The sequence below is a fragment of the Lissotriton helveticus genome, chromosome 6 (genome assembly GCF_964261635.1).
Source record: "Lissotriton helveticus chromosome 6, aLisHel1.1, whole genome shotgun sequence".
NCBI classification, from domain to species: Eukaryota; Metazoa; Chordata; class Amphibia; order Caudata; family Salamandridae; genus Lissotriton; species Lissotriton helveticus.
This window is the reverse complement of record NC_136067.1, coordinates 1,804,698,207-1,804,722,799: the sequence shown is the minus strand read 5'-3', so window position 1 is coordinate 1,804,722,799 and position 24,593 is coordinate 1,804,698,207. Positions and strand designations below refer to the sequence as shown.

Below are 24,593 nucleotides of genomic sequence, written 5' to 3'. Positions count from 1 at the left end.
TTAAATAAATAACGTAATCATTTATATGAAATAATACAAATAATTATTATAAATAAAAATCCCACAAAAAATATAGAGTGTACATTTTATCAAGTATTATAAAGTACTAAAAGTTATGTATATGACTTACCTAAAGTGATAATGTTTTATATTTATTAAAGTTTATGTTGTGTTTATTTTTCTACCAACCTTAATCATTTTAGAAATAAAAAAAATATTTTTATATAAATTAATTGTTTTAACTTTAAAATAAAATTATGTATATTTTTAAAAGTTTAAATACATATATTTATGTGAACATTATTTCCTTTGGGGGCCTCTGTGAAGTCCCTTCCTCCATTCTATTCTATGGAAGTGGGCTGCAGTACCTATGAGTGACCATGTGTGGTACTAGACTTGCTATAACTTTGAGCTAGAGTACATTTACTATTCTGTCAGCTCCTTTTTACTGTAGTAACTATAGAACTGCAGTTTGTGAATAACAATGTGCTTACTCTTTTGTAGGTGGGTGAATGCCCCTCCCCATATCACTCACTTGCCCTCCATTAACCCCTCTTTGCTCCTCCCTTAATACCTCCCTTTTAGTAGTAAGCATTCCCCATTTTCAGCCACTCCCCTACCCTTCCCATTTACTACTAAAACATATACATATGTGTGCCCAAACAGGTGAAGGTGTTGACCGCCACACAAAGGGCCTCATTTGGATGTCGGTCCAATTGCCACCAACAGGCTGTTGGTGGAGGTCCCAAAGATACCCAGCCCATCGGTCCAACTGCTGCATTACAATGCAGAGAGTCATACCGCAGCAGTCTGGGGGACAGGATCAAGGATCCATCAAGGTAGCAGTCAGACTCCTATCCCTACCATGAGGGTGGTGCCTATGCAGACACCACCATAGGAATTATTATGTCCCTTTCTGACTGCCTTTTAGTGGCGGTCCCACCGCCATGGATGGGCAGCCAAGAAAAGACTTTGGGGGACACAAGCAGGGCCCCCATCCCCTGTGCCAGGTACCTCATGGATGTGCATTAAGTACCTGTTACTGCTACAGCGCTTTTCCTGGGCCGCAGCCAAACCCGCAGTAAAAAAAGGCACTTTCTGATCTCTTGCACGACAGTCCTATTATAATAGGGCAGGTGGGACCGCCAACTCATTATCGGATGCCCACCTGCCCGCTGTAATGCCATTTGGACTCTCGTCTGACCACCATCGTAATGAGGCCCATAGTTTTTGCATAGCATCTTGTAGTGTGTTTGTAGTACTATCGCAGTGCTACAAAATATACCACAAACTGGCAGATGCATCAAAGTTATGTTTTGCGAGTCCTTAATAGCGAATTTTAAGGAATCGCTATTAAAGACTAGCAAAACGGGATGCATGTAGGAATCGCAATGTTAATAGAGATTCCTACAGATTCCTTATTTGCTATTCGGTAATAGCTAATCGCTAATAAGGAATGGCTTTCCCATTCATTCCTATGGGCCTTTGGCCCATAGGAATGTATGGGAAAGCCATTCCTTATTAGCGATTAGCTATTACCGAATCGCTAATGTTCCGCTATTTCAAGGGTGCCAGGGTGTCCAAAGGACACCCTGTTGCACACCTGAAATGGACCTGTGCACAAATGTTATGCACACACATGCCCTAAGGGCATGTGTGTGCGCAACATGTAACTTTGAAAAATGCACAAAAGTGCATTTTTCAAAGTTTTAGCAAATTACCACGAAGTTCAACTTCATGGTAATTTGCTCCCCTTATTAGCGAATTCGCTATTTTTTTGGGTTTCATGCATTGCATTTAAGGAATCTCATTTTGGGATTCCTTAAATGCAAGAGCAATTTAAGGAATCGCTATTTAGAGTTTCCTTAAATTGCGATTTCTGCATTTGGGATGATGCATCCCAAATGCAAAAATACCGGGAGCAAACGGCCAGATTCTGAGAATCTGGCCGTTTGCTCCCGGTATTTTCTTTGATGCATCTGCCTGAAAGTGTAGTAAATAGACCCCTATGTCACCTAGTCAAAGTGAGAAATCTCCCAGCATATGGGTGACATTGCATTTTTGTTTTCCACCCTCCCTCTCTCGGGGCTTTAAGTAAGGGACATTCCCATGTGAAGTAGTCCACATAGTATTTCCACATGAACCCACCAAGCTACACAGAAAAATATGAAACATTACGCTACTAATTCTGGGTGATCCCATGCAGCATAGGGAAACATTCAATTCTGTTTTGTTAAGTCATGTATTTCTTACCTAGCATGATAAACCACCTGAATGTCCAAAGCCGAATAAGATTGCAGAATGAAAGAAAGAGTTACGTTTTTTTAAGCAAGAGAGTACATTACTTAGATTTTTAGCTTATTGAGTGCTGAATTCCATAATTTGGGGCAGCAGGGTGGGGAACATTCAAAGTGCGCATGACTGTTTGGCAAGGGGAGGAGTGGTTTGCACTTGGAGTGTGCAAACCACTCCTCCCCCTGTGCCACCAATCCCGCCCGCCCTAACCCAGACCCCTAGTGAAAAATAAAATGATAATACCGGGCTTAATATCATTTTATTTTTCCTTTCTCCTGCTCTGAGAGCAGTGGGGCGACGCTCCTCTGTCTTAGCAGAGGAGCCGCCCCTGATTTGGGGGCTAGAACCGTGAAGGGTCAACCTCCAATTTTTAGCCTCATAAAATGAGGGACTATCGTTTCTCCAAGGTACCTATCTGGCCAAATGTATTTGCACGTTTTTAGATGTAATTTGGGTTCTAACTTACGCAGTCTCTTTACACATGCTCCCCTTTGCACCTTTGCTTTTATAAAGACGACAAGCTATATCAAGCTTTCTATAAAGAAGACCACTGCCCACTGGGGCTCCCGCTAATATATGTAAAGTTGAACGGATTTATGCATTTCTGTAGGACTGAAGCCGAGAGGCAACCGAGCACTAACATTTAAAAAACACACAGCCCTCTGTTTACAATAAATATACTTAAAAAAAACAAAACCTTCCAAACAGATAGGTGTCTGTGAAAATCCTTCTACAAACAATTTTCAAGCATTATATTTGCTGAAATTATAATTATAGGTACCCTTCCTACTGATTTTGGCAGGGGTGTACAAGGTTATATTTAACGAATCGGATTTGTTTCAGCAGGACTTTTCTTTGGCAATGAACGTGATCTGAATGACAACTGCGTGGGGAAATACACTTTCTAAACATGAATCTGGTTCCTGGGGACGTTTTGTGTGAACCGATGAAGGCTACCTTTGTATAAATACTACTGAGCTGAACACAGGAGTTGAAATGTTCTCAACTAATAATTAAGCTGCCGACCCGCAGGCACAATTTTGTTAAGAGAGAGTTACAACTGACTTCGACCAATTACTCCATCAAAAACACGCACTGTTATTTAAAGAAACCAGCTATTACATATCTAATGGTAGCACACGTCACTTACATTTTGGTGACAACTGTTCAACTTTATATTTGCAGTTTATCCGCGTTTCGAGTTTTATAGTATTCTTCTGTTGCTACTAAATAACATTTTTGGTTTGTTGACAGCTTTTTGAAGACGTGCATGCATTGGCCTGCCTCTAACTTGCACAGATGGCAATTTGCAAATATGTTATATTAGCATTTCCTAGAATCTTCGAAATTAGGGAACTGTGCCACTTATGGGAATTAGCATAATACACTCATTGAACTGAATGACAGAATATCTATAATTATGCAACTTCAGCTCAAAGTCATCTATCTGCATCATGAGTGTAGAGTGAGACCACAAACATTGTGATATGCTTTTTCGTGGTGAGTAAAATAAATAAATGTTCTATGTTTATTTAGAACGAGAAGCAGCACAACGAATGCATAGAAGGCATCTCGGTAAGTCAAAGACAATTCAAGTACTAATCTGACTTGAAGTTATCTACTCTTTTTAAGATCTTGCTACTAACATGAACAATAGAATTATCCCTCACGCCCTTTCTAAGCCCCATATATTTTGCTTTATGCACGTTTAGTACCAAGCCCCTAGAATTGCAAAAACTTTAACATTTATCAATTAAAATTTGGAGCCCCATAGCAAAAAGAAAAATTGGTATCTTTCTGTTGTTCAGATGGGGAATCATTTCTACATTGTTCCAGAGCCTCTACAACGTCATTCATATATAAAGAGAACAGCATTGGCACGAGAACACAGCCCTGGGGCACACCTCACTCAATTGGCTTGCAGTCGGTCATTTCTCTATTTGGACCATAACAAACTTGAGTATAGTTTTTCTCATAGGGCCCCCATATTTATCAAAACTCGCCATAAATTTGAACGTGGGATAAGATTAAACGCAGGTCTTAAATCAAGAAAAGCCACATAAAGCTTTTGATTTTGTACTAAAACATATTTCCATTATGAAATTGTAAATCTTAAAATGTGGTCAATTGTACTAACTTTTGCTCTAAACCCTGCCTGAAGTGGGGACAGAATTTTGTTTGTATCAGCCCAATCATGAAGTTTCTCTAAAATTTGGTTTGCAAAAATCTTTGGAGTATTATCATTTATGCTGATGGTCCTAAAAAGTGAGGGATCGCTTGCATCAACCTCATTATATAATGTTTTTGATTTCTGCATCGCGCCAGGAATCTAGCACTTTACTCCCACCCGCTACTGCATTTGATAATAAGATTAAATATGTTGTCCAAATCTTGGGCTCTGTTTTATATAGATATCCGGGCCTGGAGCCTTAACAGATGTTAGGGGAATCAATGGCCCTATTAGGATCATCAAGGCTAAAAACAACAGCGGCAGTGACTACTGCAGACGTTGTAATATCTGGTTTGGCAGAGATGTCTAGGCTGCTACTACTCCGAGATGTAATAATGATGAGATTTAACTTTATCAGACTTGTTTTGAGCCACCAGACGCCAGAATAACCTTGTATCATTTGTTTAACTACCAGCTAACAGATCTTGCCAGAGACTTTCGGCCCAATTTCTTTTTGCCTTGTTCAAAAGTGACTTATAAGTGTGTCTTGCTTTGCTAATTTTGGTCCGATTACCATCTGAGATAGCCAGACTTAGCGAGATCTTAGCTGATTTACATACTTGACCAAACCACTTTGACTCCTTAGGAGATTTGGATTTTGCATGAAATACATCCTTATAAAAATCCTTTTGTAACTCTCCAAACAGCCAGTTATGTATGTTTAAAATAGGAATTTCTATTTCATTAACTCCCACATATTATGCCAAGTATTTAACATAAAGAGTGTAAAGCTGCGAATATAGTTTTAGATTAATCATAACATTTGGCTAAATCACCTAGCGGCAATTATTGGTTAGATGAGGGACTGGTACTATAGTTGTGCAAATATTAATGTCTTGCCTCAAAGATTCTCCCATAAATGTTACTTCCATGGAGATATGGTCCCTATCAGATCGTGTTACCACTTTCATGTTGGTCAGAAGAGACCATAATCTTCCATAAATAAGGATGTAATCTATAACACAAATGCACTCTCCTCTCTGAAAAGTTGGTGCTCTATTGGGAGCAGAGACGGTACACCCATTGCATGCCCTAAGTCCCCTACTGACTGTTAGAGAGGCTAATTTTAGTGCAACACTAGAGAGATTTTTCCTTGGTTGCCCTGCTAGTGACGAGATACCCCAAGTTTCATCTTCCTCACCTGAAATCTTCCTTAAATAAATCAAAGGTTCATAAGAAGTATTAAAATCCCCTGCCACTATAATCGTTTTATTTATCTGTACATTGTCTAAACCGTCTTCCAAAAGGAATAGTGTGGGTGATTTATCGAATGTCCTTAAGGTTCTAACATAAATATTTGAAAGGGCCACAATAATCCCTATTAAATCAGGGCAATCTATGTCCATTAATGTGAATGAGCTAATACATCCATTCCTAATTGAAATTATGAGACCCCCAATTTCTCTCCCAAATCGCTCTGCTGGTTTTGGCTCTACGCTAAAGGTGGTAAACCCATCAATAAAAACATTTTCCGTGGCCCAAGTTTCTTGAAACATACTAATATCCTGTTTGTCTATATACGACTCCCAATCAGGTTCAATCAATTTTGAGCCTAGTCCAGCTACATTCCACTATAATAATCTAATTCCGGGTGGGAAACAATAAGTACTGGAAGACCTATGCCCAAGAAGTGAACCTGGTATCCCATCTAAATATGTGTTCTCATTCCTATCTATCTTGTTGTGCAAGGTAAAATTCACTTCTTGGGTGTCATCTAAGTTGACCAAAAGACACTAGATTGATGTTTTTTCTATAGTACAGCAATTGCTTAAAAGTTTATTTGCATTTACAACATCTGGACTAAACCTGTCCTTATTCACCAATACATTTTCTATGATGCAACAGGTTGTTGATGGGTTACTCGTGTTAGCAACAACTGTCAATATCAATTTTCATCACCATGGAGTTTACAGCAGGTATTCTTGTTTTGTTTTGTCATGGTTTTTGCAGAACTTTTTTATTCAAGAACCGGACGGGCCCTCATCAAATCTACACAACAAAACCTGCCCCATGTCAAAGGTGTTTTTCTGGATTCAAATAAGAACTTATTACTATGGTGCTTGCGGCACCGGAAGGAACTACCTTGTGTGTGGATGTGCTCCTTATAAAAGGGCAACATGTTGTAACTTAGATTGAAGTCCTTCAATGGCTGAAGTCAGCTAACAAAATAGAAAAGCACAACCTTTTTCTGCCAAACCAATAGGATTAGGACAAATTTACCAATGTGCAATACCACATCTTAAAAAGGAGGTTGAGCAATGAAGGGCAGTAGTAATTCAATAACGTGTTTTATATATAGTCCAGCCCTACATTGGCCTCTTCTCTAACTTCTAAACAATGTACATTTTACTATTACCAAATCTATAGTGCTCGATTTACCAACCTCTTAAGAATGGATGTGTGAGCCTGCCTTGCAAGACTCCAGCTCATAACCTCCAGGAAAGAGCACTGAATTTTCCTAGCAGGGAGACTTCAACTCAATGAGGCATCCTGTTGGAAGTAGGCATATGTCAGGCACTGTCAAATGTATGTATGCCAGAGGGGTTAACCTATTGGGTGGATTAACCCCTAACACCCACTACATGAATAGTTAAAAAAAAATTGTGCATTTGTATAATGATTTTTTAGTCCAAAATATACATTGAACATTAACGTCCTGCTGTTAGATATGATATTTTATTTGAATCATCAAGGTTAATGCATGATGTTACATTTACAGCCAACACGTGATTCGCCCCTTGAGGCAGGCAAGCCTCAGGCTTTTTCAAGGCTAGTATAATCCATAGCATTGTAACAATACATTTTAAACACAACAATACATACACATTCATTATACCAAAAAAATTCACTCTAGTAAGCAACTGTTCGAAGTTACGAAAATATTGGCAGGCAATGTTCCTGACCTCACCCCCTCCCCGTCTCAAGCTCTCTGTGACGCTCTGGCAGACTTTTTTTCACCAAGGTGGATGAAATTTATCAGGCCTTTGCCTCTAAAACCGCGACCATTAATAGGGATCCCCTTTGTGCACATTCAGCAAATGATTTTTCAAGCTTCACCCCACTCACAGATGAGCACCTAAGGACTATTGTTTCCTCTATCAAAAGTGGTTCCGCCCTGGACCCCTGTCCTTTATCAGTTCTACCACCAGTAATGGAGTCCATCATACCTGTGCTGACACCATCGTGTCTTCGGCTATTTACCCAAAATCCCTAAAAAACACTTTATTGAAACCTTTATTAAAAAAACCCTGCTAAGATAAAAAAGAACTTCAAAATTACAGGCCTATTGCTATCCTCCCATTCTTATCCAAAGTGGTCGAAAAGGCCATGAATTCCCAGCTATCAGACTTTTTAGAAAAACACCGACTGCTCGACGACTCCCAATTCGGCTTTCGGAGGTACCACGGGACCGAGACGGCCCTCATTAAGGCAGCTGACGATGTCAGAGCCATCCGGGACCAAGGAGGTACCGCTATCCTAGTTCTACTGGATCTATCTGCAGCTTTCGACACGGTCGACCACAACATCTTGGTCGACCGTGTCGGAAAGTTGGGCATCCGACATCATGCCAGAGACCTACTTGCCTCCTTTCTAGCAGAGAGATCTCAAGCAGTCACCCTTGGACCTTTCCAGTCTGCGCAACTCTCGCTGCCATGCGGAGTCCCCCAAGGCTCATCCCTTAGTCCGACACTATTTATATATATGTGTCGGACCTTGCCCATGTCATCAGGGCATATGGGATGAGCCTTACGTCATACGCAGACGATACACAACTGGTCCTGGCCATCAAGGGTGACGGAGGACAAGTGGCACAAAACTTTAAACAGGGACTACTGGAAATAGGAGAGTGGATGACCAAAAATTGCCTCAAGCTGAACTCGGAAAAAACTGAGGTAGTCATCTTTGGACCACTCCTCCCAGCATGGTCATCATGCTGGTGGCCAGCAGCTTTTGGCCCACCCCCCACTCCAACAGCCAAAGTCAGGAATCTGGGAGTCATCTTTGATGACGGGCTTACCTTTCTGGACCATGCAAATAAAGTTGCCAGCACTGCCCATTTTAAACTGAAAATGATCAGGAAGATTCGCCCCTTTCTACCGGAGGCAGCAATTAAGACACTGGTCAGTGCTTTAGTCTTGTCTTCACTAGACTATTGCAACGGGCTATTTCTTAATGCCCAGGCCAGGGTCATACAAAAGTTACAGTCCATTCAGAATGCGGCTGCACGACTGATTTCAGGAACTGCTAAGTTCAGTCCCATTTCAGATACGATCAGGCAGTACCACTGGCTACCGATCCACAAAAGAATAAAGTTCAAGTCCTTGTGCATAGTTTATAAATCACTTAACAACCAAGGACCGCATGCCCTCAAAAACCAATTAACTCCCTACATACCCTGCAGACAGTTACGCTCTTCCACCTTACACCAATTAGTAATTCCTCGAACAAAAACAGTGTCCTGGGGTGACCGCCGCTTTTCAGTGGCCGCACCCAAACTCTGGAATGCCCTTCCTCAGCACATCAGGACGAGTCCGTCACTCCAACAATTTAGAAAACTATTGAAGACATGGCTCTTCAATCTGTGAGGCGGTGACTATACATAGGAGACAGATGATTTTTAGCGCCGAGACGCCTACGGGTATTTGCTGCGCTCTACAAATGTCAAAAATAAATAAATAAATAATAAATAAATTCATGTAGTGCCGAAAATGAAGCCATCACCACAAAATTAAACACACAACAAACAGCTGTTTCAGAAAGACAACATATGAGAACAAGAGAACACAAAATATTTAAAATTAGACATCTTGAGAAGAAAGATCATTAATGTTATTCATACCAAATTATGAACAGGTAAGTACCAAGTTACATGATACATCCTTAGTAATATTCACCTTTAATATATGCATTTTGTTAAACTTATTACATAATAGTCCACCTGCATGCAAAGTGGTTTATTTTTATTGCAACTCAGAAGTTTTGTAGAAACTATATGGTAGTTGTGAGAAATAGGCACCATAAATTAAAAATCGCCAAAGAGTCAATAGTGAGGCCTGATATCCCCAATGAGCCAATAGTAAGGCAGAGGGAAAGTTACAGAAAGGATATTTTTGTCAAATACATATTGAGTTTAGGAAATTCAGGCTTAATGCCTACCCCTCAACAGTATAAGGTAGAATCTTCAAGCTGGGCAAAACAAGAAAAGAGAAGGCATACAATGTTAGACAAAAGCTCTGACTTGCGGGATCCCTCGGAGGGGGGTGTAGCAAGTAATTCTTGCTCAAAGTACTTCATTATCTCTAACTTTAAGTCAATAATGATATATTAAAAAATTGCAAGCGGATAAGTTAAGGAAAACAAATTGTGTTCCTGTGATTGAGAGGTGGGAAGCACACCCCCAGCTCTCTGTTGCCTCTATCTTTAACAAAAAAAGTGCGTAAGAAGTTGCAAAGGGAAGCAAATGCTGTCATATTACTAAGTGGTGGGAGGCACGCCATCAAATGTATATCACATAACTAGGGAACGCATGTTAAAAATGTGGGTCTCTAGTTGGCAGAGGTATGCACCTTTATCTAAATAGGGTAAGGGGGATACACACTTTAGATAATCCCTGCTCCCCCTTGGTAGCTTGGCATGAGCAGACAGTCTTATCCCAAAGGCAATGTGTAAAGTATGTGTACTCAAAACACACAGTAATACAGTGATAACACCACAATTGGAGACCACACCAGTTTAGAAAAATAAAGTATCTTTACCTAAACTCAACAAGACCAAAATGACAAAAATCCAACATACAAAAGCAAGAAAACTTACTTTCAAAAAGAAAAATGTTTTGGTGCATGATTTCTTACAAAGTACCTGTTGTTGCGACAATCACCAAGCCAAACAGCTGCAGCGATGGGAAGCGTTGAAAAACAAAGATGCGTTGTTTCCTGAGACCTTCGTGGATGCGATGCGACAGTTCCCCTGGGCACAGGGAAGCGGTGCACCGGGTCTGGTCTGTAGGGGGAAGCGATGAGTCTATTCTGATCCAACTCCAATCCGCTGGTGTTGCGTCGGGGAAAACTTACCACACTGAGAAGATGCGTGGAAATCTGGGATGCGTCGGCAACCGATGCGGCGGCATCGAGAGGTGCTGCATCGATTTCTTCAGCCGCTATCCCGCGATGCATCAATTCTTGTAGCGGTGAAAGGTGCTGCATCGGTTTTGGCAGCGGCACGGCAATGCAGGCGATTCTTCTAGCACCATGGCATTGTCTCGGAAAACTGTCGCAAGAAGAGCAATGCGTTGATTTTCTTGTTGTTGTGTTGCTTTCCAGCTCCCAGCAGCAAAAACAACCTCCAGAGGCCCCACACAGGCACAGGCAATTCTTGGCAGGTCAGAATGCCCAGCAAGGAAGTTCAGCTGAGCTGCGATGATGTCTTTGTTTTCCTAAGACTTGAAAACAGGAGGCAAGCTCTACTCAAGCCCTTGGAGACTTTCCTCAAGCAGGGAACACAGCACACAACAAAGTTCTTTTCCTTTCCTTGGCAGAAACAGCAACTGAAGGCAGACCCCAGACATACAGCAAGGGCAGTACTTCTCCTCAGGTTCTCCAGCTCTACTCCTTGGCAAAGGTTCTTCTTGATTCCAGAACAAGTAGTCTAAAGTTTTAGGTCTAATACTTATACCCCAAACTATCTTTGTTCTCCTGTGCTCCGTCAAAACTAATTCTGCCCTCTCTGGTGCAGCTTCCTGGCAGGAGGTGGAGACAGCATTGTTGAAAGCAGGCCAGGCCCATTCAGGTGAAAGGAAATCTCCTCCCCCTACTCTAAATGCAGCCCAGGTCTATTCAGCCCAGCCCTGACTCATCCAGACACTCTGGAGCCACTTCACCGCTCCAGCCCACAGTCAGACAGCCTATACACATCCTAGCAGAGGCACACTGGATGGCTAAGCAGGAAAATACCTATTTTCTAAAAGTGGTATTTTCAAACATAGAATGCAAAAATCGCCCTCACAAAAAGATGCATTTTAACATTCTGGGTCCAGGCATACTAAACTTGAATTCTCTATCTTGCTCCAATGGGAAGTTATATATAAAGTCCTACCTTTATATATATATAAAGGTAGGACAGTACATGTCCTACCTTTCACATACACTGCACCCTGCCCAGGGGGTACTGTGGACCTACTATAGGGGTGCCATTCATGTAAAAAAAAGGGAAGGTTAGAGCCTGGAAAGTGGGTGCAGTAGCCAGGTCAACATGGCGCTGGCAGGTCTGAGTTATATTTTCAGGGCTACTCAAGTGGGTGGCACAATCAGTGCTGCAGGCCCACTAGTAGTATTTGATTCACAGGCCTTAGCACACTTAGTGCACTTTACTAAGGGCTTACCAGTAAATCAAATATGCCAATCAGGGAGAACAAATTGTTACAACAATTTATACAGGGAGCCTTTGCACTTTGACACTGAACATCAGTGGCAAAGTGCCCAAAACATCTATGCCAGCAAAAGGAAATCCAGCACAGCATCAAAAATACAGGAGGAAGAGGCAAAAAGTCAGGGGAAACCACGCAAAAGATGCCAAGTCTAACAATGCCAAATCCACAAAAGCATTTGGAAATAAGCAAGAGAATCGCCATCGTGCCACTAAGAGGTGGGCAACAAACCACCAATGCAGTATTGGGAGATAAACAAGAGAAATGCCCTAATGCTGCCCCATACCATGTTTACCTTTCTGAATTCAAATAGAAGTAAAATGCACTGTATGATGGATATAACTCGCTCTGGTCTCTGTGGTCACTGATAAAACAAATACTACATGGTTGATTTTTTAGGTGTCTTGGGTGAACGGACCGTAAATAACGTTCCTTGCATGGGCGCACAGCGATTGCTTGGGTTGAACATTAATTATCAAAGTTCAACAAATGAATCCATGTACTCTTGAAAAGTTTGTGATAATTTAATTTATTTAATTTAATTAATTTCTTTCCGTTGATAAATCACACGTGAGATAAAATGTTTGAACTGCGTCTCATACCCAGATATGCTATACCAAGCCTTTTTCTGGGCACGCCCCAATTAATTTCGAGCTCTGCTGAGCTCTTCTTCAGGGGTTTCACTGAAAGTAAAAAAACATATGTCAAAGAATTGCCACTTCCAACCATGGAAACATACACTGTGTACTTATTTAAAAAAAAATCAACATTTCAGACCCATTCCCTGGCGACTAGCCCTTAAGCAACGCCCTCCCTCTAAGACCTTAACCTTCAGTTACTGAAACAATGTCCCAGTGATCCCTTCGTCACAATCCATCACATAACCACCTCTATGCTTCTCGCCATTAATCCCAACCTGTGATAATAACAGCCAACACCGTATTCATGTACCTCGGTACCCCACTTCAAAAAGCACTCGCCTGCACACATACTTTTGTGTTCCTTCGTATTCATCCTCCATCCCAAACTGTTGCTAAATTGCGGCACCTGCCTTTCTGTATTTGTTTGCTTTTCAACCCTGTGCGCTAACCCCTCCACTTTCTATCAACCAATAATACATCCTCAACCTCTTGGCGATCGTCCTAATAACTACCCGCCCCACAATGCAATGTGTTCCAACCTCAAGCTGTCACAAAAACCTTCCTGCACGAAACCCAACTGCAAACAACCAATCACTGCCCCTGGGATTATTGACGGGAAGTATAGAGGTGGTTATGTGATGGATTGTGATGAAGGGATCCCTGAAGGTTAAGGTCTTAGGGGGAATGCGTTGCTTAAGGTCTAGTCGCCAGGGAATTGGTCTGAAATGTTGAATTTTTTTGAAAATAAGTACACAGTGTATGTTTCTATGGTTGGAAGTGGCAATTCTTTGACATATGTTTTTTTACTTACAGTGAAACCCCTGAAGAAGAGCTCAGCAGAGCTCGAAATGCATTGGTTATTAAATGATTCACTCTCGAGAATGTTTTATGTTTGTGGGCGTGCCCAGAAAAAGGCTTGGAATAGCATATCTGGGTATGAGAAGCAGTTCAAACATTTTATCTCACGTGTGATTTATCAACGGAAATAAATAAATGAAATGATCACAAACTTTTCAAGAGTACATGGATTCATTTGTTGAACTTTGAAAATGAACATTCAACGCAAGCAATCGCGGTGCACCCGTGCAAGGAACTTTATTTACGGTCATTCACCCAAGTTGTCTAATCAAACGTGAACCAGGGCGGATCACGCTACCGGGCTGCACGCTGAAAAGGTCTAGGTATGAACAGTAATACAAAAGGAATCATCAAGGTGTGCACAGTAACTCTGTACTTGATTTTTTAGGTGTGCCTGAAGTGGTAACGTTAAACCCTCCCTCTTCAACACATACATGACTGACCCCCCTGGTCAAAACCATCAGATCACACGGACTCAACATCATCTCCTAAGCTGATGACACCCAGCTCATTCTCTCGCTGTCAGAAGACCTCTCCATCACCAGATCCAACTTTCACAGATGTATGATCAACGTTGCCGACCGAATGAAGTATAACTGTCTCAAGCTAAACACGGACAAGACAAAAGGCCTCATCTTTGGTAACAACACCACACCATGGAACACCGCATGATGGCCTGCTGAACTCAACACATCCTCCGCCCGACAGGCCTGCAACCTTGGCATCATCTTGGATAGCAAGCTATCTATGAAGAAACAGATAACGCAGTCTCATCCGCATGCTTCCACACACTAGGCATGCTCTGCAAGATCTTAAGGTAGCTCCCACTCAATACCAAAAGGACCGTTACACAGGCCCTTGTGATCATCAGGCTGGACTATGGGTACACACTCTACATAGGAGTCAATCATGCGTCCTGAAGACACTACAAACAATACACAATTCAGCGTCAAGACTTATCTTTTTCCTTCTCAGTTGGGCTCATATTTACATCCCACCTTAAGAAGCTACACTGGCTCCAGCTCCAGAAGAGATGCCAGTTCAGGATGTTGATAAATAAATCCTGTAATAAATACACCGGTAGAGGTGTTACTCAGTGGCCAGGGCAGCTGACTCCGGAGAACAGGGCTCATGGATCGATCCCTGTCTCCGGGGGCAGCTCAGCTCAGCACCCTGTGACTCTGGGCAATAGCTCACTTAATCTCCATGATGGCCCCCAGTGCACTGAGACCCATAGGACATTTACAAATACCGGATTTACAGATTTCTCATAACTGGCCGTCAAAGCTTGAAACAACCTTACCCTGCACCTTAGGACCACCCCATCCCTCTGGCAATTCAGGAAAGAACTCAAGACCTGGTTGTTCGAATTAACAGATCACCACGAAGCAGTTAGCAATTCCAGAGCCTTGAGCCCCTCATGGGTGATATACCGTGCTTTATGAATCCTTGATTGATTGTGTTAAGGTTAGAGGTTTATATTCGCAGGCATACATGATATGTTGAATGTGAGTCTTGGAATGATTCTAAATTGATAAGGATGCTATAGTGAACCGAATTATTAAGTTCAACATATTGGACCAAAAAAACCTTGCATGGGCTGTAATTCTTATTGTAGTATGGTTAACTCCCATGGGAGAGATTGACAAAAACACATTGGTAGATATCATTTAGACTATCTTTGAACAATCGTTATCCTTGGTCATATAAAGATAAGGGTGCCTAAGGAACTAGCATAGTGGGTAGGACTCCTCTCACACATGTAATCAGGAGGCAAACAGTTAGGAAATATACAGGGGTTAAACAGAATTAGTCAAGGAAGGTACAGAACTAATCTTGCATTAAAAACATAGGAGAAGTTCGGCCATCTTGAAAAGTATATCATAGTATAGAACCCAATACACAGAGCATTGGTGTAGCAGCAGTTTACTCAGGTGTGGGCAAAACAGAAGAAGAAGAATGCCAAAACATACAAGGTTGTGCTCTGGCGAGAGGGAAAGTCTGAACACCTTAGAAACATTCTTAGGTAACAGTTGAAATGTACCTTCCAGGGTACAGCATTTTTTCAACTAATTTACAGAATGACATTTGACTGAACTTTCTCTAGACCCATTGAACTTTTTTAAAGAGATGTGAACCTAAAAAGAAAAGCAGCAGACCAGTGCACCATAGCTTCTATCACTTACTTCCTCCTGTCCTTATGTTTTGCCACTCTTTTCTCTTTCAGGCCGTCATGTTACCTTTCCTTCTGGCTCCTGTCCTCCTCTTCTTGTTTCTCCATACTCATTTCCTCTGCTTCTTCTTTTCCTCTCTTCTCTTCTCACCACTCTCTTTTGTACCTTTCTCTTTGCTATGTAGCCCACTCGGCCTTTTCACATTTCAGTAGTTATTTCCCTTCTTTCTTATACTTTCCTTATTTTTCCTGTCCTTCTTGATCATTTTAATCTCTTTTCTTCTTCCCTTTATGCCTCCCTCCCGTTCTTTCGCGCTCCACCCTATTTCACCTGTTTTGCTTCCTCACACATTTATTCCCCATTTTCTCTTACATCCTTTTCTCCTCGTCTTTTCTGTAAAAACAAATCAGGTATTTGTAAAGTGCGAGCTACTCACGCTTACGGGTCTCAAAGCGCTGAGGGCCGTCGTGGAAATTAAACAAGCTATTGCCCAGAGTCACATGGTGCTGAGCTGATCTACCGCCGGAGCCGGGATCCAACCGTGAGCCCTCTACTCCGAAGTCAGCTGCCCTGGTCTCTGCACCACACGTCTCCACTACTTTTCTGTAGATTATTTCTGTCTCCATCTACCCTCTTTCTTTCTTTTTAGCATTGACAACTGGGGTAGGTGATAGCAGATATGATGTGTGCCACACAAGCCTGTTCTGGGCTTTAAGATGTACATGGTCTTCACTGGAGAACCAGGAAGACTCACGCCATGACAACAAAAAAAACAGCTCCTAGATTTTTGCCCCACATGCATTGGGAATCTATGGGTTGTAGGGCTGCACTGCAAAGTATATTCCTGTGGCTGAGCCTGAAAGATGTTGAGAGGAGACTGGCTTGGGGATTTCCCCAAGGTTGTGCTTTGATGTGGGGCTCATTTCCATTGCTCACTGTGCACACGCCTGCAACTGTCCCTACCCCCTTCACTTACATACGTCATGTAGGGCATTGAGCAATGAGGAGGGCTATGAACCTGGAACATGCAACGCATGTTACACAGCTTATTTTGCATGCACATAATACAAAACTTTTAGGTTATCCGACTGAGCTCACAGGCTCAGTTAGATTCACTAAAGTGTTGCATACATACAGTGAGACAACATGGATCATGGTGACAGTCCTGATGCTCCTTTCATGAAATGCGAGTCAGAGTGTACAAGCAACTGGCTCCATCGTGAGAGCAAACAGTAGGCACTGGACACCCTGGCCTAGTGCCACACTCCAACTCCCTGACAATAAATAACTCTTTGATGGTTTTTACTCTAGCTCAGACAGCAGTTGTAGCCAGCCACAATTATATGTACGCAGTGTCTCCAAAAGGAAATCCCAACTAACTATGTCAAACGCCTTCTCGCCCTTGTCGAGAGACACTACAACATTTTCTTAACAGAGTATTTGAGATGTGTAAACCTCCACAGATTGTGCTCCTTCTGGAACAAATCCAGATGGGCCTTCGATCTCTCCCCACAGGCATTCCTGATGAGCTTCAAGTCAGTATTTATCTTATCATTCTTTAAGATTCCACCAGCTTCCCACCAGGTTTAAAAACTCCCACTATCTGGTCTTCTCTCATAGATTCTGGGAGCTTGAATATCACCACTGCTTCAGTCCATATTTTCAAAAGCTTATTTATTAGCAAGTCAAATGCACATTGGAATAATTCTGATGAAATACAATACAACCCCAGGGGTATATTTAAGAGAGGTTTGCGTCATGCTTGCACCTCGCAACATGACGCAACATTTTAAGTCAGATTTATGAAGCCACGCAATGCCACTTAGGGTGGCTTTGAATGATTTCGAAAATCGGTAGTAATGCAACTCAGTCCAATTGGCTGCATTACCTTACTCTGCTCAACAGAGGTGTCCGTTTGGCATTGCAGGCGGGTCTTCTCATGCAACTCCCATGTTTTTTGATGCATTCCCAGATTTACACAGACTTGTAACCTTGGGAATGCGCCAAAAAGAGAAATATTTTTATTTCTCGTCATTTTCCCTCTTTCTATGTGTGCTGCAGCATACATAGAAAGAGGAAAAGCCTCTCTGGATTGTTTTTGAGCAGGAAGGCGCCCATTCCTGCACAAAAACAATCCTGCCTACAAACCAGGCCCCCTTGCACCATAGTACAAGGGTACCTGTGTTGGCACTAGGGTGTCAAAAGGGAGCCAGCACCGGGGGATATGACTGAATTGAGCCATATTGGATAAATACAGCAAATCCTGCTATTTCCCTGTGACTCAGGCTGTGCAGCAAGGTGACTTGCTGCGTTGCCCTGCACCACAAATTTCATAAATATGGCCCCAAGTGTCTTTCCCCCTCTACATAATGTCCAATGCAGAGCAAAATTCTTCACTGTAGCGTAGTACCTCTAAGACCTCCCTATTCTCCTAGGGCCTCTGTTGCAATCTATCTGGCCTACATACACTATAATAGAGCCTAAGTCTACCATTCCCGGCTGGTGTAGAACGTTCATAGATACCTTTAAAAGGCACCAAATATAGAAGTTTGGGTGCTTTGTTCCTGTCCCAGCTCATCAACCACCCACAATATGGGTTCTTTAGGCATCTCACAATGTAACAAGCATGCCAACATACTCCCAGATCTGTCTTCTTCTCTATGCAACCTTTACTGATACAAAGAGTCTGATAACATATTCAGTCTGGTTTTCAACTCCTGTAACTTTCTCTTCTGCTTCCCAAATGCAGGCGAGACACCAGACTCCACCATTTTTTCCCATTCTCCATTTGCACCTTCACCTGCTTTCATAATTTTAAGTTCTTTCGCATGACTAGAAGTTAATTTACAATTAGTTTGGAAGTACAATGCTAACTCTTTCTACAGGCAAGAACTGAACACAGCCTTCTGTAGCATTTCTGCCCTAAGTTACCACATTGGCATACAGGGCAAGATTCTCTGATGAATGCACATCAGGAACATGGGCCAAAGAGTATCCTGACTACATACTGGACGTAGAACTTCCCCACTACTTTCCACATCATGAAATGTATTCAGTGCACACAATGCCTGCTCATTGAGAACAACATAAGAACATGAGCCCTTGAGATACAGGGAACAAATAATTCCTCCAAAGGGACCCATCCTGGCCCTATATCCACCTGGAAAATTGGCCAACCCATTAAGGGATCTACAATACATACTCTTCAGGACCGTTAAAGCAGGATTCCCCTACCCACATCAGCTGAAACAAATAGAACAAATAACAGTCAACTGTTACAGCAAATAACGGTGCACAGGAGTCAACACCAGCACAGAGAAGCCTCCAAACGTATTTTCTTCAGCATGTCTACATACCACATCCATACTGCTAGTCCTCCATCTACAGTACACTCTGGTACCTTGACCTTCAATCTTCAGTGGCACTGACCCTGCTAATTGTGGATCGGTCTAAGGTCTCAGCCACTGCCAGGGTACCATTATCGCACACAACCGGCCTCGTAACAGTGTGGTATACTGCTTCTTCCTCTAATACAAGAGCTCCCTCCATGGGAACAGAGGTCAGTGGCTATCTGATGAATGTCCCCTGCCAACTGTATGTGTGTCTGCCATCTGCATGGTTTCTCTCCGTCATTCAGTCAATCCCAGCCTATCTCGGTATAAACACATGTGTAAAGAGAACAATTGATGGACGGAATGCTGAACAATGTCAGACATTCACCCAAGTACAGAGATCTGGGCCTAAATCCATTGTGTTTTGCACACCGTGCCAGTTTAGACCCAGCCATATGCAAATAAGTCTTGAACCTGCTTCCCATGGGAATAGTTCAGCCCGAACTGCCAGACCAGGTCCTCCCTGGACCTGAAACACGCATCCTGGGACTGGTTTCAGGGCCTCACCCCTCATCAAAACTGGGATTGCATGAAATGCTAATGAACAATGGATTAAAGCCGGATCTCTTGACTGGTGGTGAGTGGTTAAAAAGTTTTAGCACTCCCTCCATTATCTTGTTGGGTTTGCTATAAAAATATCTGTGTCTGTCCATCTTCACCACACTGAGATTAGCAAAACACCGTAACATATTGTAGCTCAGAATAATCCAAATGAAGCATCACAGCCTCTAATGACTATAGGTGACATTCTCATTGAGGATACACTCCTATTCCCAGTCCCTCGTACTGTAACACAAATGTATCTTGTGCACTATAAAGGATATTTTCGAAGTCGTAATAATTCAGAAATCAGGCTACAAACTCCCTCAGTGGTGCCCCAGGCAATGGAACTGGGTTAAATATCTACATGACTTTTGTATGGTGAACTGTTTAGAGAGGACCTGGGTAATGGTGTATCTAGAACTCACTTTTCCAAAAATAAACAGGCAGCCGGTCAACAAAATCCCAGAAACTGTAGATTTGTTTGTGCCTGGACCTCTGCTCAGCCTTCCCCAACCTCGCATCTTGCAATCTTGCAGTTTCCTGCAGTTTGGTAACAGTTGATCTTATGTCACATAGGTTCATCAACTGTCTTGTCTATTGCCATGGTTCTACTCGCCCCCTTCCAGAGATTGGACCTCAGCAATCTAATTTTCACAAAGACAGTGATAATCTGGTAATCAAAAACAATTTGTGTGTCTGAGATGTTTCTAAAGAGGTCTGCCGGAGAGAACACATCATCCACTTCATCTACTGGCCATATTCTGTTAGCTTGGGAGGATCTAGTGTCCCTCTCCCCGTCCATATCAGCAGTTGCACTCCAGAATCACTTAGCACAATATGAGGCAGTATTGGCAACAGAAACACATCCAAACAGGATGCTCACCCGCACTGGCCAGGTTCCAAGATTTCCGAGAGATAGTAGAAAGCTCCTTTTCCTTGTGTTGTATTTCAGTGGTTAGAAGTGGCCCACAGTTCCTATCTGCCCAAGTAGGGAGGGTAGCAGGTACTTGTATGAAGCAACATAGCACTCAAAACATTCCTAGCCTGAGTTGCACATTCAGCATGACTGAGAGCAGGATGCCCTTGTTCACTTCCATGTTAGTTGCCCAGGGTCATATTAACTCACAGGTTCGCATATCACAGCCCTGCTGCAATCATCCAGAGGAATCATGGGACCCAGCCTTGATCATACCATATCTGAATGTCTCCAGTATACTTTGAGACGTGCATGGATATCCCCAGCATTGCTTTTACTATCAGTTCCTTACAGAAACTGCAGTGGTTCTCACTTTACCACCAGCAATAGGAGGCACCTCCAACTGCCCTCCCGGTCTCTGTCACTGCAAAGTAAGCTTGTATAGTTCCTAATGTGGCTTATTGGAGGTGTTCTAGTTTACCATGTAATTTATACCATAAACTTTGGTCATGCCCTGCATTAGATACATATTGGCGTTCAATATGGGAAACACTAAGGTCAATTTGTTTTATCCCTGTTGAGGCGTCTGACAAAATGGCTCTGTTACATGACTTTGTCGAATTGGATAATATGATTTCCCATTGGCTTAGAAGGATGTCGACAGCCCTTATGGCGACTAAGATCTGCATTTTGAGGCACTGGCATACAGCACAGGAGCCGATGCACCAAGAGTGGATAGCTGAACTTTATAAGCTGGCCACCTATGAATACCACAGCTACATGATTCAGGATCAAATCCATGTTTTTGCTGAGGTTTTGGGGTCCTTTTTTGTGACTTTGTGATCATTGACTGTTTTCCTTTGGCATGGGACTACTTCTATTATCCACTAAAATAGGATGGTGTTTAGAGTGCTTTCATTTTAGGATTAGAGTCTGGGATGTTATGCTTGGAATTTGTGGACTTAAATGTTTGTTTGTGGGGAGTCTGTTTTCAGTGAGGGTGGTTTATCCTAGGTGTTCTTAAATTGTGCTGGTTAAGCAAGATGGCTCTTCTGTTTTTTTTCTCTCTTCTTTCTTGTCATCTGATTAATATTTATTGAGATCTTATATGTTTTAGTATTTTTGTTGAAGTGAAGTGCTTTGTGGGGTACTTTATACGTTATTGCAGTTGTTTTCATGTACTATGAATGTCACAATAAAGAAATTATTATTATTATTATTTTTTTTTAAATGCAAGATTTTATTGAAGTTTAAACATCATACATTTTACGCCTACAACCCTGAGGCCGGCAGTTATTGTCACACGGTTATAAAGAAATCTTTAAATAAAAAAGAAAGCAAGCTATTCCATTTTACGTCATTACATTCTACACCACTCCAGTCTACCCTACTCCACTGCATGCCTCTCCACTCTACCCAATTCCAGTATACACAGATCCACTGTATGACACTCCACTCTACGCTATTCCACTCTATGTCACTCAACTCTATGCCACTCCACTCTACAACACTCCACCATATGCTATTCCACACTATGCTTCTACACTCTACCTCACTCTACCTGTCACCACCGTATGCCACTCCATTGTACCCCACTCCACTCTGCGGTATTCCATTTCTTCACTGCATGCTATTACACTCTACCTCACTCCGCTCTATGCCAATCCACTCTTCTCCAATCCACTCTGCGGTATTGCATTGGATGCCACTTCTCTCTATGTAATTGTACTCTACAATACACCACTCTATGATATTCCAACCTGCGCCACTCCACTCTGTGCCACTACACTCTATAGCACTACACTGTACCCCACTCCACTATGCACTGTTCCACTGCACACAACTACACCGGATGCCACACAACTCTACGTTATTCGACTATGCCACTCCATTCTACCCTACTGATCTGTACACCCCTCCACTGTAGGCTAATTCTCAGTACGCCACTTCACTCGACACCACTTCACTATCCATCACTTCACTGTACGTCACTCCACTCTATGACAATCCACTGTACGCTATTACACTGTATGCCACTCCACTGTACGCCGCTCCAGTCTACACCTTTCAATTGTTCGCCAGATCACTCTACGCTACTATACTCTACTCTATTCTACTGTATTATGCTCCAGTATACGCTATGTCATTCCACTGCACTCCATTCCACTATATGACACTCCACTAATTGTCATTCCACTGTGTGCCACTGCACTACAGTACTCCACTGAACGCTACTCCACTGTACACAAGATCCACTCTACTCTACTACATTCTGCGCTGTTCAACTGTATGGAACTCCACCGTACGGCACTCCACTGTATGGCAATCCACTCTATGCGATTACACTGTATTCCACTGTAATCAAATCCACTACACTCTACCCCGCTCCGCTCAACAACACGCTGCTCTATGGTTTTCCGCTCTACACCACTTTACTGTATATAGTTATATTCATTGCCATGCCACTCTATGACACTTCATTTAATGCCATTCCGGTCTACCCTATTCCACTGTACACCACTACACTCTACCTCACTTTACCCTATGCCATTCTACTCTACGCCACTCCACTCTATGTCACTCAACTCTATGCCACCCCACTCTACCCCTCTCCACTCTATGCTACTGCACAGTACACAACTCCACTGTACGTTATTCCACTTTACTTCACTGCATTGTACACCACTCTAGTCTACCCCACTCCACTTTATGCCACTACACTATACACCACTCTATGTTATTCCACTGTACGCAACTCCAAAGTACAGCACTCCACTCTTTGCTAATCATTTCTCCCTCAATCCACTCAAAGCCACTCCACTGTCCACCACACCACTCTGTGTTACTCATCTGTATGTTATAAACGGAGGTACTCATCCTAGGCTCTTCCCCCTCAGCTTGGGACGACTCCTGGTGGCCTTCCGCACTGGGCCCAGCACCCACACCCACAAACCATGCACGTAACCTTGGCTTCATCCTAGACTCCTCTCTCTCGATGTCCAGACAAGTCAACGCCGTCTCGTCTTCCTGCTTCAACGTACTTCGCATTCTCAAAAAGATCTTCCGCTGGATCCCCCTCGAGACAAGAAAGACTGTCACCCACGCACTGGTCACGAGTCGACTGGATTACGGTAACACACTCTACGCCGGAATCACAGCAAAATTACAGAAAAAACTTCAGCGCATCCAAAACGCGTCAGCGAGACTCATATTAGACATCCCGCGCCATGATCACATCACCAGACATCTAAAAGACCTCCACTGGCTTCCCGTTAACAAAAGAATCACTTTCCGCCTTCTCACCCACGCACACAAAGCCCTCTACAATCTAGGACCCGAATGCCTCAACACTCGACTGTCCTTCTACGAACCCACCCATCAACTTAGATCGTCCAATCAGGCCCTCGCCACAGTCCCACGCATCTGGAAATCCACCATGGGTGGCAGATCCTTCTCCTACCTGGCTGCCAAGACATGGAACTCACTCCCCACTCACCTCCGCCTCACTCAGAACCACATCTCCTTCAGAAAAGAACTTAAAACCTGGCTTTTTGACAAATAGTGAACCCCTTCCCCTAGCGCCTTGAGACCCCCTGGGTGAGTAGTGCGCTTTATAAATGTCAGAACTTGAACTTGAACACTCTACCCCACTCCACTCTACACCAATCCACTCTTTGCCACTCCACTCTACACTATTCCACTGTACACCACTCCATTCTACAGTTTTCCACTCCACCACACTCCAATGTATGCTATTCCACCCTATGTCCCTCCCCTGTATGCCACTCACCTTTACGACACTCCACTGCACCCCATTCCCCTTTACCCCACTCTACTATATGCTGTACCACTGCATGCAACTACACTCTACGCCACCCAGCTCTATGCTATTCAACTCTACCCCACTCTCTTCTATCCCACTCCACTGTACACCACTCCACTGTATGCCACGCCACTGCATGTTACCCCAGTCTATGCACTCCACTGTGTGCTATTCTAGTCTATGCCACTTCTGTGTATGCCACTCCACTGTATGTCACTGCACTCTACACTACTTCACTTTACACTATTTCAGTGTACACTACTCTACGTATGCTATTCCACTGTATGACACTCCACTG

General features: G+C 42.8%; 1 long non-coding RNA gene across 1 annotated transcript in view; it reads left to right on the top strand.

Annotated features, from left to right (window-relative positions):
* The window catches only part of LOC144761903 (uncharacterized), a 134,147-nt gene that overhangs the window by 93,214 nt on the left and 16,340 nt on the right, over nucleotides 1-24,593 (top strand). Inside the window, exon 2 of the long non-coding RNA XR_013595940.1 lies at nucleotides 3,832-3,870. This is a non-coding gene — a long non-coding RNA (uncharacterized LOC144761903). The remainder of the gene's footprint in view (nucleotides 1-3,831; nucleotides 3,871-24,593) is intronic.